Raw genomic sequence first — 18,455 nt, forward strand, 5'->3', positions numbered from 1 at the left:
CACGGTCATCGCACCTCTGCTCTCACCGCTTCTCAGACAGCAGTGTAGTGAACAAAGCACAGGTTGACGCCGGATTCTCCGATATTCATGCCATTATATACAATGTCCAGTTCTTCTTTGCTGTTTATTGATAGCTATTAGCATGTAACCACCTCGGAAGGGTGTGTCTCTATGCGGCTCTAAGCTGTGGCGGAGGAGTGGGAGGGGTTATGGGCTGGAGCCGGGAACCCCTACGTTTGCATTTAACCCGGTGAACAAGAGGGTAGTTTCCCTCCGTATTTGGGAGGTGGGATCCTTGCTATTATTGGCCCGATATTGGCATAAAAATTAGGGATGAGCCGCATACCTGTTTTAGTTGAGTATCCGTTACGGATAATGCATTTTTGCCGAGTACGAGCATGAAATGAGTACAGCTCGTCATTATCCTTAATCATGATGAAGGAAAATCCTCATTGGGTAACTACTTATGCAAAACGAAGAAAGAGCTACAAAACAATATTTTCCAAAAAAAACCTACAGTTATCATTTTTGCCTGACTATAGATTGCTCTGGACTATTAGTCGCATTAGTTAAAAAATGCGTCATGAAGACGAAAAAAACATAAATAAATCATACCTGATAGGAGTCACATTTATTTGGATATTTAGGATTTCATCTGGAAAGGTAAGTTATTCAGCTACACAATAGCACACAGAACAACAGGCAGAATAGGTGCTAAGTATGTTAACGTAACACACTTATTCAGCTACATAATAGCATAAAGAACATAGCTGGGAGGCTGAACAGGATAAAATAACATAAGAATCCAGCGAGTCCAACAAGCAAGTTACAAGTATGCAAGTTCACCAAGCTCCCGATCTCATTACACATCACTGCATCCATGGATATCACAAGCCTAGAGCAGCCTCTCGCGGCTGTCAATGGTAATGCTCACTGTATTAACATTTAAAAACATGTCATTTTGATATATAAGCCAGCCAAACTATGAAAAAAGTATGACTTATAGTCCGGAAAATATGGTCATCAGTTGTTCATTTTTGCAGTGACATTTATAGTCCAACCCTAAGCTACACTGTAGGACACTTTTAATTATGCATGCAGCCATTTGCAGGGAAAGAAACCATATTTGTTTTTTTGAGTGGGTGCTCGAAATGGACCCATTATGCCTTGCTATAAGCAGTGAGTGCTAATATCACAAAAGAAATCATTTCCTTCCACTGTTAAAGATTTAAAGTGCACAGAACCGCTCAGCAGATTTAAGCATAATTTATGCAGAATACGACTAAACCGTGCAAATTACTCTCTAATAGAGAAATGACACTTGCTATACAAGCTGTACGCTGCCAGCTCTGAAGTATTTCCAAACTTCATTTCTGTAGCGTTGTCACGAAAGACTTGAGACGATTTACAGTTTTCTATAAACCAGTCTCTTTGCTGACAGTGTTTCAAAAGTCTTTGAGAAATGATTGAACAACAGGTTAGATAAATTCATGAACAAAAGTAAGCTACTCTCGCACAACAAATAAAGCAAAACATCGCTGGCGGTGATTGGAATAGGAAATTACTGTGCGGGTGAGGTGCTTATGGATCTGACAAAAGCATTAGTTACAATTAATTAATTAAGAGGATCTTAACCAGTAAAAAAAAATATATGACGAACAGGAAGCATATTATCTTAATTACCATGTTGATTTGAATTGTGAATTACCAAATGATATAAACTATTTTGATGACCTGTAAACTGAATTTAAAATACTAATCATTAGCACGGTATTTAGTATACCTAGTAGTTGCAAAGCTTACCGGTTATATTTTATATATGTTGTATGTTTTATAGAAAGAGGTAGATCAGTTTGATTGTGTGCACCCCTAATATACATGTACAGAAATACTCATATTTATAAATATACTAAATATAAATATTGTCTATGTTTATAATAGAAGGTAAATCTTTAGGACATGGTCGTATTAAAAGTAGCCCACAAGTGTGAGCACCCCTGTGCTACAGTATATACTGTAGATACATGTATAGGCTATTATTTACACATTGACTGCAATTAGTTTGAAATAAAATATCAAATATCATAAAAACATATCACTATGCTTTATTTTGAAAAACGTGCACCGGAATCGCTTGTCTGCCGTTTTGGCACGAGACGGATAAGGAGAGAAAGAAAAGGCAGAGAGAAAGTTATTTAAAGTTAATTAATGCATTTCTTGTTCAAGTCTGTGGAAACGACCTTAATGTTGACCTTATTACTGACAGTAAATGTAAATATATGAAAAAAATTGCTGCAATTAATTAAATATACAACAAATGTGCTCAGTGACGCAGCAGCGGTACAACACAGCAGCGGCAGCCTCCCATGCAGCCCACCACCACAGCTTCAAAAAATCCTAGGGGATACCCTGCGCTCATATCCCTATTGTAAAAAATTCAATCAAGCCTAACGTTGATAAAGAAGCTTATTGTGGCGAGTATAAGCCTCTGACTTGTTCAGTCTGTCTGCCTGACTGCCATGGGGACAGAGTGTACAGACGCTGTGTGTGGAGGAGCAGAACAATGGAGAAGCAAGCCCGAAATCCCTTCAAGCTTATTGACAAAACCCTAAGTTGCTTCAGGTTCGTTATTTCTTCACCAAGCTGAACATATAAAAAACGATTTGGATGCAGAGGGGTGGTGTTGGTGGTGGCAAAACGAGAGACAGGGCTTACGATAAAATTACATAAGAGAATTACTAAAGCCGGAGATTAGCAGCACAATGGAGGTTTGAAGTTTGAATCTATATTTGTAAAATCCAACAGCTCAGAGAGGAAGTATGATCAAATCAGCACATCATGTATATGGGACGGGCAGCATTAGGTACACCTGCACCATCCAGTCACATCCATTTTTCACCCAGCTCCTCTACGGGTCTTGGTACATTATGCATGTATCTGTCTGCATAGCCGAGTCAGATCTCCTGAAAGAGGAAAGATGAGAAATAGACAGGTGGTCCTCGGCCTGCATATGAGTTCTGTTCCTATGATGGCGGAAGTCGGAAATTATACCTAAATTATACCGAAATCACTCACACTGCAAACAGAACACATGAAGGATGAAACGGTAAAAAAAAAGAAGCGACAACAACTAATTTTATCCCTGTGATTGTTTTGCACACTGCAAGGGAAGGAGAGGACAAGCTAATTGGGAGGAGAAAGTCTCAAAAATGAGACCACTTCTTAGCTCCGGTTTTCGCACACTGTCAGGGTTGTCGTACAGTATCTCACATAACAAACTACTGTAGTTTATATGCCCAGAACTATATCATTCTGTGGAATCGAGAGCCACGGCACCCTACGCGTTACTGACTCACTGTCCGTGCTTTTTTCATTGGGTGCGACTGCTAAAAAACCCAGCATGGGATCAAAGGAAGTTGCAAGTGCCAGCAATGTGAGAAAAATGGTGAGAAACACTATTGAAGTCAAGAAAGAAAGTATGAAGGTAGCGTCTCCACCCTTACTACCTTTCCACTCCTTGCCATCTTTGCCAACAAGAGTCTTCAATAAACGTAAAAGAGATGTTAAATTGTCATTGATCTACTTGATTTGTCATTTATAATCATTTTGTATTATTGTCTGTATGTAAAACTACCAAACGTTAATATTTTCATGCATGTTGGTTTTTGTCTGACCTTTTAGAACAAATTAATAATGAAAATGGAGGTACTCACTGTATTTTGTCCACTACCTGCCTGTGTGAATGTGGTGTTACTGTCCAACTGTGGAAGCATGCGAGCAGCGGTGTCCAAAGTGCGGCCGTTTGTGGCCTGCAGCTCAATTTTTATTGGCCCTCGGCATATTGAAATAAACCTAATTCATTAATAATGAGATACATTATTAGGTATTACAATAATTTGATTTGTCACCAACAACACAATTAATCTAACCTAACATGCATGTTTTTGGAATGTGGGAGGAAACCGGAGTACCCGGAGAAAACCCACCCACGCACGGGGAGAACATGCAAACTCCACACAGAGATGCCCAACGGAGATTCGAACCCACGTCTTCCCGATCTCCTGACCGTGCGGCCATCATGCTAACCACTAGGCCACCGTGCAGCCGTGTTAAGTAATTAATTAATTTGCTGACTCTAAATTGTCCATAGGTATGAATGTGAGTGTGAATGGTTGTTTGTCTATATGTGCCCTGCGATTGGCTGGCGACCAGTCCAGGATGTACACAACCTCTCGCCCGAAGTCAGCTGGGATAAGCTCCAGCATACCTGTGACCCTAATGAGGATAAGCGGCATAGAAAATAGATGGATGGATGGACCTTCAACACAAAGCTAAGATGTTGATATTTTCTACAAACAATTGAACATATATTAACCTGTATTGGAATAGTATTCACATCCTGCAATTTTTTGACACCCCTGGACCCCCACGGCTTTGAATGTAATCCTTAAGATTGCAGAAGGTTCACTGAGGTCAAACACAAAATGTGCAGAGCTGTCGTGGTCACGCTCTCAACATTACTTTGTGCTGCTCTCAATTCGTGAAGGTGAACACACACACTGCCCTGCGGCAGGAACAAGAGGCGAGAAACAATGGCAAATGCGGCTATACCACCCGATCTCCACCACTCATTATATCTGACAAGCTTACTTTCTCCTCACCAACCTCTGTACCACTTGCTCATACAGTTATGGCTCGTTGGTAAAGATGACTGTTAACAAAATCTGTTGTGTGTTCTTCTGTAACAGAATCGTAAATGCCACAATGTTGTAAACGTTGACAATGCTACTATTACACTGGAACCTATTAAGCCCCTTGGACAAGCTCAGCATAAGCAGTTGTCGACATCAGACATCAGCCATTGCTTTCACGTTTACGTGTGACTTTGGCCAGAGATGTAAAGAGAATTGGTGATGATAAGACGTTGATGTAGTTTCCCTCCACTTATGCATATTTTTATTTAGATTCTTCTGTTTTCATATTATATTTTATACTCTTATGTAACAGAGCTGCTGCACTAATTCCGTTGTGTGTCAATAAAGCTTTCGTACACGTGCACATCTTTCTTTTGGTGGCTAAATTGGTGCAATGTGTTAGTTGTGTTGTGGTAGAATCCAGGTTAATACTGCCATGGTTTTATTTTGAAGTTTACATTGCACCGTGCGCACATTTTAATGCGGTGTGATTATGTTGCTGTTGTTGTTTCAGCTGCTTGGAAATAATGATGAAGTTAACAATACCACAACATGTCGACGTAAACGGACCTATTTTTCATAGAAATGACCACTTTGGCTGTCACTTTATGTCGACATCAACTTAAGCGGGCACTTCTTAGTACTACAGTAATCCCTTGTTTATCGCCCGGCCGTAATTAGTGAATTTCCGCAAAGTAGAATTCCTTATTTGTAGGGAAGAGTGTCACGAGACACCCAACTCATGAGACAAGACGATACATTGTACATGAAATTAGGTCCACAAGAACAGTAAACGAGATATGATTTTAACATTAATTTTAAGAAAACTACAATGAAAAAATATCACTGGACAAACAAACTTTTTTATTGAACCGAGTCAGAAAACAATGCAGGTGCATTTTGAAAAATTTGCTGTAAAACAAATTGATGTAAGCAATATTACTGTCTACATTTTTTTAGACCAAATAATTTGTAATGATGACATGATAATATATTATAATAATGTCATATTTCCTTTCATATGTCATATTTCACTCTGTGAAGTTGTGAAATTACTGTTTGTGACAGGCAATTCACAGGCAATTCATACTGTCTAAGGTTTGCAGCATTTCTTGAAATGCTGACTTTTCAACTGTATTAGGGAGCAGCATTTTTTTGTTGATGTATTAAACTACACTTTCTGTGGATGCACACCATTTTGCGCTGTTCCACTTGAGTGAGTGTTGACTGTCGATGTGGAGGTTTTTTCCCCCCAGATGGGACAACTGGATCTGGGGCATAAGTTTAGGTGGCCAAGTTTGTTTTCGTGTTGCCACCTCTTTTGAACAAAATCGGCATACTGGCTCATTCGTGTGGACTGGCTCACCTTGCTCATTATTAATGTATCGACGGGGACTGTGGAATTTGGCTTTGCAATCATCAGTTTACTTCCTAATTTCTACTACCTTGCATCGCTCCTCGCAAGGCGCCACTCTTTTGCTGTGTGTATGCAACTCCCCGCACAGAGACAAAGCCAATGTATAACTGACAAGAGGTCTCATTCTGTCTCACAACGTCTCAAGCCGTTCTATGAAGCAAGTAGGTGCAGAACCTATGCACAGAGTCAACTCTCTTCCTGCCTGTTTGGAGGCGACGGACGAGGAAAACAGACACGCACGCACATGGCCAATATATATAGGCCGGCAAAATTATCAAGTTCATTTATCATGTGATTTAATATTACAAGACACTTTTTGTCTGAACGAGAACTCTCGTCATGTTTTGATCTTGTGACACCCCTACTCATTTATAAATGGAATATCTGTCAAGTCTGGTGCTTGTGTGTCTCACCGAACATTACAGAAACATTACTGACACATAGTGACCAGTGTAGGATACCACATATATAAACATCTTTGAATGCATCTTCTGAATGCCTTATATTTCTATTTTCGATAATTTCATCATTTTTATGATTGAAAATGCTTAATATAGTGACATTTTTTTGGGGACAAATAATAGGCCTTATTCAACCACGATATATTTTGGAAAAACCGTGATAGAGTAAAACTGCGAAATTCGAGGCGGTAAGTGGCAAGGGATTACTGTAATAAGAAAACAGTGGACCAGGATTTGATGATTTTTTTCGGCATAGGCGGGAGCGACTAAAGAGGTATCATTGTATTTAATATTAGGTACAGTATTGATCCTAATGTCTGCATAGTTTCATATGAAGGCTTTTGTATTGCCAATGGAATCCAAGGCTGAACAACGTGACTTATTGACGCTAAGTTAATATAAGAATTCTACTAGTAGAACCCTCATTTAAACTCTCCAACTTTACTCACTTGGCAGCCCATTCTGACCTTGATTGGTTGTCACATGACCCTTGAACCGGCCTGAATAAGCAAAACCCAAATCTCGACTTCATCATGTAGGATGGCAAACGGTGCAGCAAGCTGATACAAGCAAAACGTTCAGGTGACATTTGCATCCTCAAGAGATCGCCGTTGGCCATCCATGGTGGATTGTTAAGGGAGAGCCAGCGAGGTGCAGGTGATGGCGCTGGTCGTGAACCCCTCTCAGCTCCTGAGAGCCTAACCCGTGGACATGAACGCACAACGTCACAAGTTAGGGTCTCAGGGACAGAGAGAGACACATCTCCACATGGACTATGCGCAACACCGCCGCTCTCCTCCCTCTCTTTGTTTGCCAACTCCAACTGCGTTTTAACGTTTTAAGTCAAATGAGGACATGACGCAGATTCTCGCATGCACGCTTCCTGCGATCGTGCAACCTCATCCGTTACACCCAACCACTGGATTCTCCATATGAATGCATTGTCAACATCGCTACCCCCTCTATACATTGTGAGCATAAAGCAAGTGTCAGACACAACATTGGCCAGCGTGTACGACCTAACCCCCCACCCCCCAACCCTTCGTCCCCTCCCCCTCCTCATCCGAACAATACAGCACTTCAGGTACCGAGCCTGTGATACGACATGCCCACGATCCTTCTGCTAATTCAGTGGAATCTGAATCAGACGAGGTCAAGTCATTGCTGCGCCGGGAAAAGCCTGCAACCGTCCAAAAAGTGTGCGACCTCCAACATATAACAGACTGCTTGTCACACCTCCATCCATGCATGCTCTATCAGAAGTCCTTCTAGAGAGCTTCTGAGGCATTGCCAAGAAAAGCCAAAACAAAGCACAGAGGAATATTCCACTGGTATTCACTCACCTTCCTCCTGCTCGTTGGTCTCTTGCCTGCTCAGGAGAAAAACAGGCAAAGGGAGCTCAGATTTAAAGTTACAGCAGCACATCAAGACGATTCTAGGTATCATCAACAAAACTTTTTTTTTTTTTTGGTATAAACGAGTTCACCAAAAGCAAAACCATCTTTTCTTCCGGGTCAGGCGTCATAAACCAAAGGAGAAGAAGAATGAGAGGCATAAGATGGGTCCTACTAGACTGAGCTGGAATGAATCATGTGTACGCTCTCTCTCTCTCTCTATCTCTCTCATCGCTCTCTTTACACACGCACACACATGCACACACACACACGGAGGGAGAGAGATGGAGAGAGAGGGAGCAAAGCAATTCCTCTTCCAGGAAAATAGGTGAAAGTGATATGCATGCATTAGACGGAGGAAAAGGAGAGGCTAAATGAGCGAGTATCAAGCAGCATGAGGGTGCACAGTGCCAGTGAAGCATACCAACGTGGAGCCTCACTCACTCAGCAGCATGGTGAAAAGGAGGGGGTGGAGGGATCAAAACACACACACACACACCGTGTTGAGTGTTGTATATTTGTATATATATATATATGCAGTATATATAAACACAAAATATTGACATACTTCTCGTACTTTGAGTATATATAGACACAAAATATTGACATACTTTTGGCACTTCGTATGCAAATGTTGGGGTCTACAGGCATGTTGGACATATTTTTGTCCCCCTTATTAGTAGGCGGGGGGGAAACCAGCGAGAAAGGCAGGAGAAACATCATCCATTAATTTGCCCCACAGCTGTAATCACTTACAGCAAGAGGCCCACTCCTTCCTCCATATAAGATGAGAAAGGGAGAGAGGGGAAGCGAAGGGGTGGACCGTTGCTTTTCTTTTAATTTCTTGCGTTCTCCCTTTCTTTGTGCTCTCCTGTAGGCCAGTATCAATCCCCTCAGAGACAGAAAGGGAGGCCGACAGAAGAACTGGCCACAGGAACATTGCTACATGGCTTATAGAGGCTGCGTATAATCTCCACTGGCTCCCCCAGGCTTTAGTGCGGAGAGAGAAAGGGAGAAATGAAGAGAGGAAGGAGAGAAAGAGGAGAGATGATGGGGGGAGGGACAGATGGAGCAGAAAGGGAGAGTGGCGACATCCAACCAACTGTAGGCTCAAATCAGCGACAGGCAAAGAAAAGGGGGAAAAAAGTGAGGATAGACTAGTGTTTTCGTGCTATTCTTCTCATCCTTGCCTTGTTGATTGGCTGGGTGTGTCTGCATCCCAGCTCATCTCCAAGCGTGCTAGACTAGCGTCCAAATATTGTCTTCTATCTCAATGCAGCATGACACTCCCCAGACACTCCTGTGTTAAAAATCACTGACATAACCTTTTTAAAATCTCCCCGGCTGCTGCTGACACACAAAGTACAGCTACCCGCGTTTATCACGAGCTTTGTGTCCAAATACAGTGCGTCTCGGTCGAGGCGCTAATATTAGCCTGCTTTGATGACAAGCGCCTGCAGCAGGCAGACAGTCACACAGGCCTGCACACACGTGCACGCACGTTGGCATTTGTACATGATCGTGTTGGATAAATGCAGAAACGGTTGTAAAATCGTCCTCATTGTTCTAAGATATAGCTGAAGAAAGTATTTATATTAGTGAAGGCATGAAATTTTGTGAAATATTGTAAAATTCAGTGGTACCTTGGTTTTTATTAACCACAACGTACACAAATGTAAGCAATTCTTCCCAAAGGAAATGTAACTGTAAATACTGTAAAAAAAAAAAAAACAACAAAAAAACTATAAATTCAATCAATCTGTTCCGGACACCCAAAAATATATTTTAAAAATACATTTTATAGAGAATAATTATAGTTTTACATTCAGAAAACAATGCAAAAATACTTTGTCATGAGTTATTTCTTGAATTCAATAATGTCTTCTATATCAAATTGCTGGCACTCGCAACTTTTTTTGGCCCCATAGCGGGTTATTTAGCAGTCACACTCAATAATAAATATGCACAGTTAGTCAGCAACGCTAAGGGTGCTTTGTTTGATTTGTTTGAATGATAGTACAAGTACAAGGAAAATGGACTAGTTTGCAAAATTTTTGTGAACGTTTTCTGCAAAAAGCGAATTGTACAAAAACTGGGGCATTCGAAAACTGAGGATTGACTGTATTGACTTACAATACAGTAAATGAACACAAAGGAGTCTTAGAAAATGCAGGCGCAGCATAATAGGTGGCATGGCACAGGGGGTCCCAAACTGGGACCTCCTTGGGTGAGGCCGAACCCTGGCCATGTGAAGGGACAAACCAGATGGGCTACATTTGTTTGATAAACAATACAGTACATAATAAATAAATCGAATTGCATACAACTACGGAGCATTACATCACTATAATGTTGCCCACCTACCCCAAGTAATAGTAGATTGATGTGATCAGTAATTCACCGTGACGTTGTCATTGTGTGGTCACGTTATTTCTCATTTGTAAGTACTTTCGGCGCAGGAAGGAACAGGCAAAGAAACACCATCCTGTTGGTGGACAAAAAGTTCATCAATAGATCAAAGCATAAACAGCCGTTTGATTGCAAAGGGAGAGGGGGAGAGATAAGCCAACAGTGCCATCAGGTGGCCAACTGACGTGAAGACGCACACCAGAGCTTTGGAAGGCGAACACAGGCTTGACTTTTCCCTCTAGATCACGGGTCGGCATATAAGAAGAATAAGGGATTCCTCCCTTATTCATCCAATCAGCAGTCAGAACGCAGTCTAGATGCATTCGCAGATTTGCGGTGAGTCGGATATTTCACATTCTTTTCGAAAATGCACCTGTCCCCTAGTTTGGTGTTAAAAAAAAAAATCACTGCGTTCGGGCGAAGGGAGCCGCAACAAGGAGGCTGAAGAGCCGCATGCGGCTCCGGAACCGTGGGTTGCTGACCTCTGCTCTAGATGATAAAGGATGGTATACAGTGGTATACAGTAATCACACAGTCAAAAATATACTGTGTTAATTGGTTCCAGACCAGACCAGGGAAGTGAATTTCCGCAAAGTAGGATTCCTTATTTATAAATTGAATACGTTCATAGTTAGAGCATAGAAAACCTGTTTACAACCTTCTAAATACAAGTTTTAACATCATTAGAGCCCTCTGGACATGAAATAACCATTCTATAGTCGTCTTTACCCTGATATTCCACAATACAGTGATAAAAATTTTAAGACCAGTTGAAAATTTGCATTTTGCAATGTTGGCTCTCAAGGAGAGTTTAAGTAGAGCCTCAAAATGCAAAAAGAAGAAATTAGAGTGAGACAAAAGTTGGTTTGAGTAAGTCAGGGGTCTCAAACTCAATTTCACTGGGGGCCAGTGTGGAGGTAGAGTCTGGCTGAGGCTGGGCCGCATCCAGTATTGGGAGTAGAGCTGGGAATCTCAGGGTACTTCACGATACGATACAATTACACGATACAATACATCCATGTGATAACAGCACTGTTAGTTCAGTGTTGGTGTTTACTTGCCCCTGTAAGTATGTCAGTAACACTGAGCTTGCCCGGATGTTGCGGGCTGCAGTTACACTACTCTTTGATGTCCAGTCGCGGGCCGCAAGATACGATTTGGTGGGCCGCAAATGTTGTTTGAGACCCCTAGAGTAAGTCCTGGCAGTCGAGGGGACATTTCCCTCTTATACGGCAGCACTGGCCAATACCGATCATCATAAATACATATCTAAATAAATAATCTATGTGATCGGTATTGGCCGATTTCACTTATCGATTTTTGGTATTGGAATCAGCAGCACAAAACCATGATCGGAGCATCCCTAGTCTTAACATTTTATCAGGAGTGTATAATCATAGAAAATAAGCTACAGTCAAACCTGTCTTAGCGGCCATCTGTATAGAATGGCCACCTGTTTCAATGCAGCATTGTCATTGTTTGGTTTGGTTTGGTTTAGTTTATTTGAACATGAAGGTTACAATGGAATACATCTCATGAATCATTCTTTGACAGTTCCACATGTCCAAAAGGAGTAGGAAGAAGCAAAGCTTATTTAATCCTACCCCCCATCCATTCTACATCTAGTACAGTACATGTAGTTCACTTCCTGGATTCCATGTCATGTTTTCAGTGATAGTCAGGATAACACATAATAGATAACGGTGAGATAACCCTCCCCCCAAAAAAAGAGAGAACGTTCATAATAATGATAATAATGATGACAATACTAAATAAATAAATAAATAAATAAGAACAAAGCTTTTTTTTTTTTTTCCCTTTCTTTTTTTTTTTTTTTTTTTTAAACACAACAAAGAAAATTATTTTAATAAATAAATAAATAAATAAATAAATAAATAAATAAATAAATAAAAAAAATAAAATTTAATTAAATAAATAAAAAATAAAATAAAATAAAATAAAATAAAATAAAATAGAAAATAAAAAAATAAATAAAATAAAATAACAAACCTGACAGAACAATCAGGACTCTTCTGCCTTGTATTTAGCAAACATCAACTGCTTGTATTGTTTTTTGAATTTGCTCATCTCTGTACATTGTTTGAGTTCTTTACTCAATCCGTTCCAGAATTTAATTCCACACACGGAAATGCTGTGGGTTTTCAGCGTTGTTCTCGCATATAAATGTTTTAGGTTTAATTTTCCTCTAAGATCATATTTCTCCTCTCTGATTGAGAAATACTTGATTAGATTTTTGGGTAACGAGTTATTATTAACTTTATACATTATTCTAGCGGTTTGAAAGTGTACTAAATCTGCGAATTTTAATATCTGTGATTTTAAAAATAAAGGGTTTGTATGTTCTCTATACTTGGCATTATGAATTATCCTCACAGATCTTTTTTGCAGTACAGTGAGTGAGTGAAGATTGCTTTTGTAATTATTTCCCCATATCTCCACACAATACGTTAGATATGGTAATACTAAGGAACAGTACAGAGTGTGGAGTGATTTTTGGAGTGGTTGTTGATATTATTTTGTCCTTTTCCGTCAGGGTCTTTATAGTCGTCACAGACATTTATTTGCTGATGTAGTTCTGTATGTTTCTGTTGTTCTGTACTTGTTGTCACAATTCTTGTTGCTGCTGTTGTCCTTGTCTCTTGTCTCTCTTTTTTTTTTTTTTTTTTTTTGCCCCCTCTTATCCCTGCACCCCCACCCCCTGTTTTCTTTTCTCTTCTTCTCTGTCCCCTCCTGCTCCGGTCCGGTCGCTCCAAATTTGCTTAATAACAGGCATCTAAGTCAAATGGTAAGTCGTGGTATTATTATGATTATTTTGTTGTTATTATTATTGTGCCTGTGAGATAATTCAAACCTCCAATTAAAGCCCGTTGCTCTCGCCAACATGTATGTTTCACGTAGTGACCAGTGTAGAACACTACACATCACAATGTGATCACAGTGTTTCTTCTTATTGTTTTATACAATAATCCCTACTATATCGCGGTTCGAAAAGCTCTCCCTAGCTATACCGCGGTTTGTCAAATAAGAAATTCCTATATGATCGCTGTTTCGTGGGTGACTGTGGCCTATTATTAATTTAAAAAAATATTGACAGACAAGTTATATGTAGTATTCTGGTCACTAGGTATCAGTCATTTTATGAGACATGACGCTAGGTTACATTAGCTTTCACACTGCACGGAGACTGGCTGTTGAACCAACAGAGACTGCCGACATCCAATGGCTGAGATCGAGTGAAAAAAAGGTTCTCCTCTCATTCCGTCTAGAAGTGGTAAGTTTTTGTCTCATTTGTCCTCCTGTGCCCGCCGTTTGAAACACTTTCTTAAGTATAAAATAGTAAATTGGAGAGGCTAACTGGTTAGCTCGCTAGCTTGCTATGCCAGCGCCGGCCGTCTGTTATGTCCCTGCAGTGATCCAGTAGCCTGAGCAATGTGATGTAAACAAAGAATTATTACAAGTATAAAAGTGACTATTGGGGTGTTATTTCATGTCTACAGGGCTCTAACAATGTTAAAACCCATATTTAGAAACTCATAAACAGATTTTCTATCTCCATTTATTAACATTGACCCATTAATTGCGGAAATTCATTTAATGCGGTCAGGTCAGGAAATAATTAACCGCGATACTGCATTTGTATTTTCGTTCATTTAGCCATTTTTGCCTAAACTATAACATTTGCTTAAATATCACCTTTCTTAGTCCATATTCAACCATGAATTAATAATGTATTTCTTAATATATTTATTGAAAAACTGTGATTGAGTGCACTCAGCTTTCTTGAGGTCGACAAAAACATTTCTTGTAAAGGGCCTCGCCTGGCTTTGAAGGCTATAATTAACATAATAATGTATTGTTGTTAGTTACATTTGTACATGGGTTTTATTAATTATACATTTTATATTTCCATTGTAACATGTAAGAAAAGGTAATTAAATGTTAGGCATTTTTACACACACACAAAAAAACTTCTGAGATTTCAGGTTTGTGGGTGATTTTAGGTCCAATGTGTTAATACACTGAAAAAAATAATACAGTCATACATGTGAGGTTGCACTGAAAAAATGAAAGCAAATGAGGCAAGATAACCAGTATATAAGGTGTGATATAAAGGTAAACATGCTAAAAACTACCCTGGACTCCAGGGGGTTAATATCAGAGATGCGATACAATGCTTGCCATTTAAAACGAACATTTTGTGTTTAAAAAAAATATGTCCATATATTCTACATCATTAGAACTTCACTGATTGGCTGGGCAAGACCATGCACTTCTACTGCCTTATAAGGAAGCGTGCCTTTTCGGTTTTACTGCAACGTTTATAGGTATCCAAATATGGTTCCTCACCCAAAAATGCAGGGGTGTTCAAACGTTTTTCACCGAGGGCTGCTTGCAAAAAAATTGATGGGTGCTGGGGCGTCCGACAGGGGCAAACGCGCAGCAACGTACAAACGTTCCAAACACAGAAATGACCAACACCAAAAACACCATAAAACACATGCAATGGGGAAATGCCACATATTAAAAATGCTGCAATCACATAAACACTGCAGGATAAAGAACAAGGGTAAAATAACAAAACACACAAAAAACAACTGTATGACAGAAATGCTGCAAGTTGACGGAACAAAACAGAAGCTAAGCCATCTTGACACTTCCACAAATTTTGTGTTACGATAGTATAGCAGCTGTGATATAATATACACACCTTTTGTTTTCTGCAATGAGAGTTTCTTCTCTGCAGCTCAACATCTTATAGGTCTCTTTCATATAGAAGAGGGGGTGCCTGAAGTAGTGTGGGATCACACGGCACAAAGCGGTCTTGCGGGAGCGTGGTATTTCGTGCCAATGAGCACTATTTTCGGTCACGAATTGCGTGCAAGTGCGTAACTTAAGTGTAAATAAAACGCAAACAGTGCACAAACTAGTCTTCAAGCTTTTCATTTAAAACAGTGGTTCTGAACCGGTTTGGCTGACGGACCCACCATCACCCTTCAATTTCAAGCCGCGACCCAAATTTATTGAAGGGGCCTGTTTGCAACAGTTACGCGGCTGCGTAGAGGACGCTTGCTTTTCAACGTGTTGCAAGTATTATATCCCACCCTCTAACTGCTCAGGAACAATCCACTTTTATCCACAAATTCAAAAATGATTTGAAGAAAAGCGAGTCCAGTTGCTCTCATTCAACTCAGATAAACAAAAAGTACAATTCAAAATAAATAAAACAAAATTAACTTGTTCTGATTAACTCAGCAGGTAAGTTTAATAATAATAGAAGGTCTAAGTGTTTTGTAGACCACCTCTCTGCCTGGGTCAGAACCGAACCGGGCATGAAACCGTACCTGCGAGTTTTCATTGTGTGCGGAATTTGCCACAAAGCATAACTTTGGAGCACGCTCTTCTCCAGCAGCTAGCTGTGTGTTGGAGAGACGGCACGTTAAGTTCACACGCACGTTGCCCTTCCCCTCCTGCTCAAACTTGGCCAAACATGTCACACACTTTGTGGTCGCATAGCCAGTAAATAGCATAGATGTGAGGTGCATTCATGGCAAGACAGACGACCCACTGAAAACAGCTCCGTGACCCACGACTGGGTCACAACCCACCGGTTGAGAATCAGTGATCTAAATGACATGCATTTCCACGGCGAATTGCAGGACAATGAGAGGAAAAATGTATGCAAGTGTCAAGGTGGCATTTGCCAGGCTGTCAAGAAGTTAGCCATGCTACAGGGGTACCATGGCACAGACCTGAGGGATATCCATCTTTAAAGACACGACCGGGATGCTATTCTATATTCCATCCCATCCGTTTGCTATGCCACTTATCCTCACTAGGGTCGCGTTTATGCTGGAGCCTATCCCAGCTGACTTGGAGTGAGAAGCGGGGCACATATAGACAAATGACCATTCGCTTTCACATTCATACCTATGGACAATTTAGAGTCGCCAATTAACCTAACATGCATATTTTTGGAATGTGCGAGGAAACCGGAATACCCGGAGGAAACCCACGCACACACGGGGAGAACATGCAAACTCCACACAGAAATGCCCAATGGAGATAATAACCCAGATCTTCCAGATCTCCTCATTGTGAGGCGAACATGCTAACGACTCGGCCACTGTGTCGCGCTATTCTAGATTATTGTCCATCCATCCATCCATTTTCTATACTGCTTCTCCTCATTAGGGTCGCGGGGGCATGCTGGAGCCTATCCCAGCTGACTTCGAGCGACAGGCGGGGTACACCCAGGACTGGTCGCCAGCCAATCGCAGGGCACATATAAACAAGCAAGCATTCACACTCACATTCATACCTATGGAGTAAGCCGTGTTCCTTTCATGCTTCTAATCTAACATGTTCCGTTCATGCGTGAATGAGCATGAATACTGAGTGAGCCCAGTTTAGAATGACACTGATTATATTAGTCCAGAGTTTCATACTTTGCACTTTACAATCTTCTTACACGGATGTTTGTGCAACATATAAATGTGCAGCTTTTCACATTGTATCGTCAGCAACATTATTTAATTTGACTTTTATTTGTTTTTATTAATTTATTCAGACCAACCTGTCTTACTTGTTGGTAGTAGGGGTTGTTGACTATTGGTCATGATTTTGTTAAGAACTTGTTGAGACAAAAAGTTTATTTTTATTAAACACTAAATTAAACATTTGTGTAATGTCTGATGATATTTCTCCTTAATAACAAATACATTTTATTTTTTTACAATATGGAATAAAACCAATAAACAATAAAGGATAAAGGAAGGAGGAATTAATAGAAGTTAGACATTGCTGATTCCACTACATGACCTACAATATCACGCCATCCTTAAAAATGAAAAACAACAAAAAAAAGACAAATTGGAGAAGATCAAACGCACAATTTGTGCATTCGATACAGCAGAAACAGCAAAACATTTGTCCCACCCCCGCTAAAATAACCACTACTTAAAGGAAATCATATTCTGAGGGCTGAGACGTTCCCTTCTCTGAGTTGACCAACAGAGGTCAGTCTTTTTCTCCTCTAAAGCCCAAACAAACGCAAAGCGGGTGTCTTTATTGCTTCTCTAACTTTATTAAATAGTGAGTTAAATTGTGAGTTAATTATCTATGGCCCATGTAAACAAAATGTATTTGTAGCACATGGTTTTGTTATAATTCTAATTATGATGGTTCCTTTATTTTAGATGGTTTGTGGTGAATTTTTGATAATAAATGTGCTTAAGTTTGAGTGGAAAAGCACAGAAAGCATCCATGAATGTAAATATCATATTTACACATATAATATTTAGATAAAACAACATTGGACATTTATTGACAGCGGTAGACGTTTACTGATGCATTGTCACAGTTATTTTCTATCGTGAAAATAGACTGTTTAAAAAAAAAAAATTGTATTAACTCCCTTTCTCTTCAGCATGATTCCTCCATGCACTAAAGCGCTATAGAAAAATAAATAGAAAACGCTACCTTGGAGTTGACGTGACCACGTTTCCAACATTATTTATATTTTGTTTGTTTTTAGTGTTTATTTATTACTCTTTTATTGCTTGGATTAAATTCTAATCTTATTTTAGCCGTGTTTAACATTTGTATTTCTTACTTTTCCTTACACTTTCTTTGCACACAGGAAGTGAACAATGTAAATGGCAAAGTGTTAGCAAACAAACAAAATATGTGTCATGTACTGCATGCTCGACATGGAGAAGGGTTACGACTAAATAAGCTCCGCTTCTTCCTACTCCTTTTCGGACATGTGGAATTGTGCATATGATGTTCCTGAATGTCCGAAACAGATCAACCATACCATAGCATTGTTTTTTTTTCTATACCAACCAGGAACATGAGTTTAAATTGAGTATCAGTCAAGTACATTTAATATCATTTCATGGTATATCAAATATTATTTATATTTTAGTTTAATTTAATTGCAAAAATTATTTTTATATCTTTTAATATTAGTTAAAAAAAATATTTGTTTGGGTGGGTATCAAACAAGGAGTATGTTGATAGTGATGCAAGTTACTTCCCCAATTATAGAAATAAAACC

General features: G+C 39.8%; 1 long non-coding RNA gene across 3 annotated transcripts in view; it reads right to left on the reverse strand.

Moving 5' to 3' along the window:
• The window catches only part of LOC129190996 (uncharacterized), a 107,602-nt gene that overhangs the window by 32,817 nt on the left and 56,330 nt on the right, over nt 1–18,455 (reverse strand). The window contains exon 1 of one of the 3 annotated variants that reach the window (XR_008573123.1): nt 7,916–12,133. The exons of the other annotated variants lie outside the window; for them this stretch is intronic. This is a non-coding gene — a long non-coding RNA (uncharacterized LOC129190996). Of the gene's footprint in view, nt 1–7,915; nt 12,134–18,455 lie in introns of those variants that run through there. 3 annotated transcript variants of the gene reach the window in all.

This window comes from Dunckerocampus dactyliophorus, chromosome 12, assembly GCF_027744805.1.
Source record: "Dunckerocampus dactyliophorus isolate RoL2022-P2 chromosome 12, RoL_Ddac_1.1, whole genome shotgun sequence".
In the NCBI taxonomy this organism is placed as follows: domain Eukaryota; kingdom Metazoa; phylum Chordata; class Actinopteri; order Syngnathiformes; family Syngnathidae; genus Dunckerocampus; species Dunckerocampus dactyliophorus.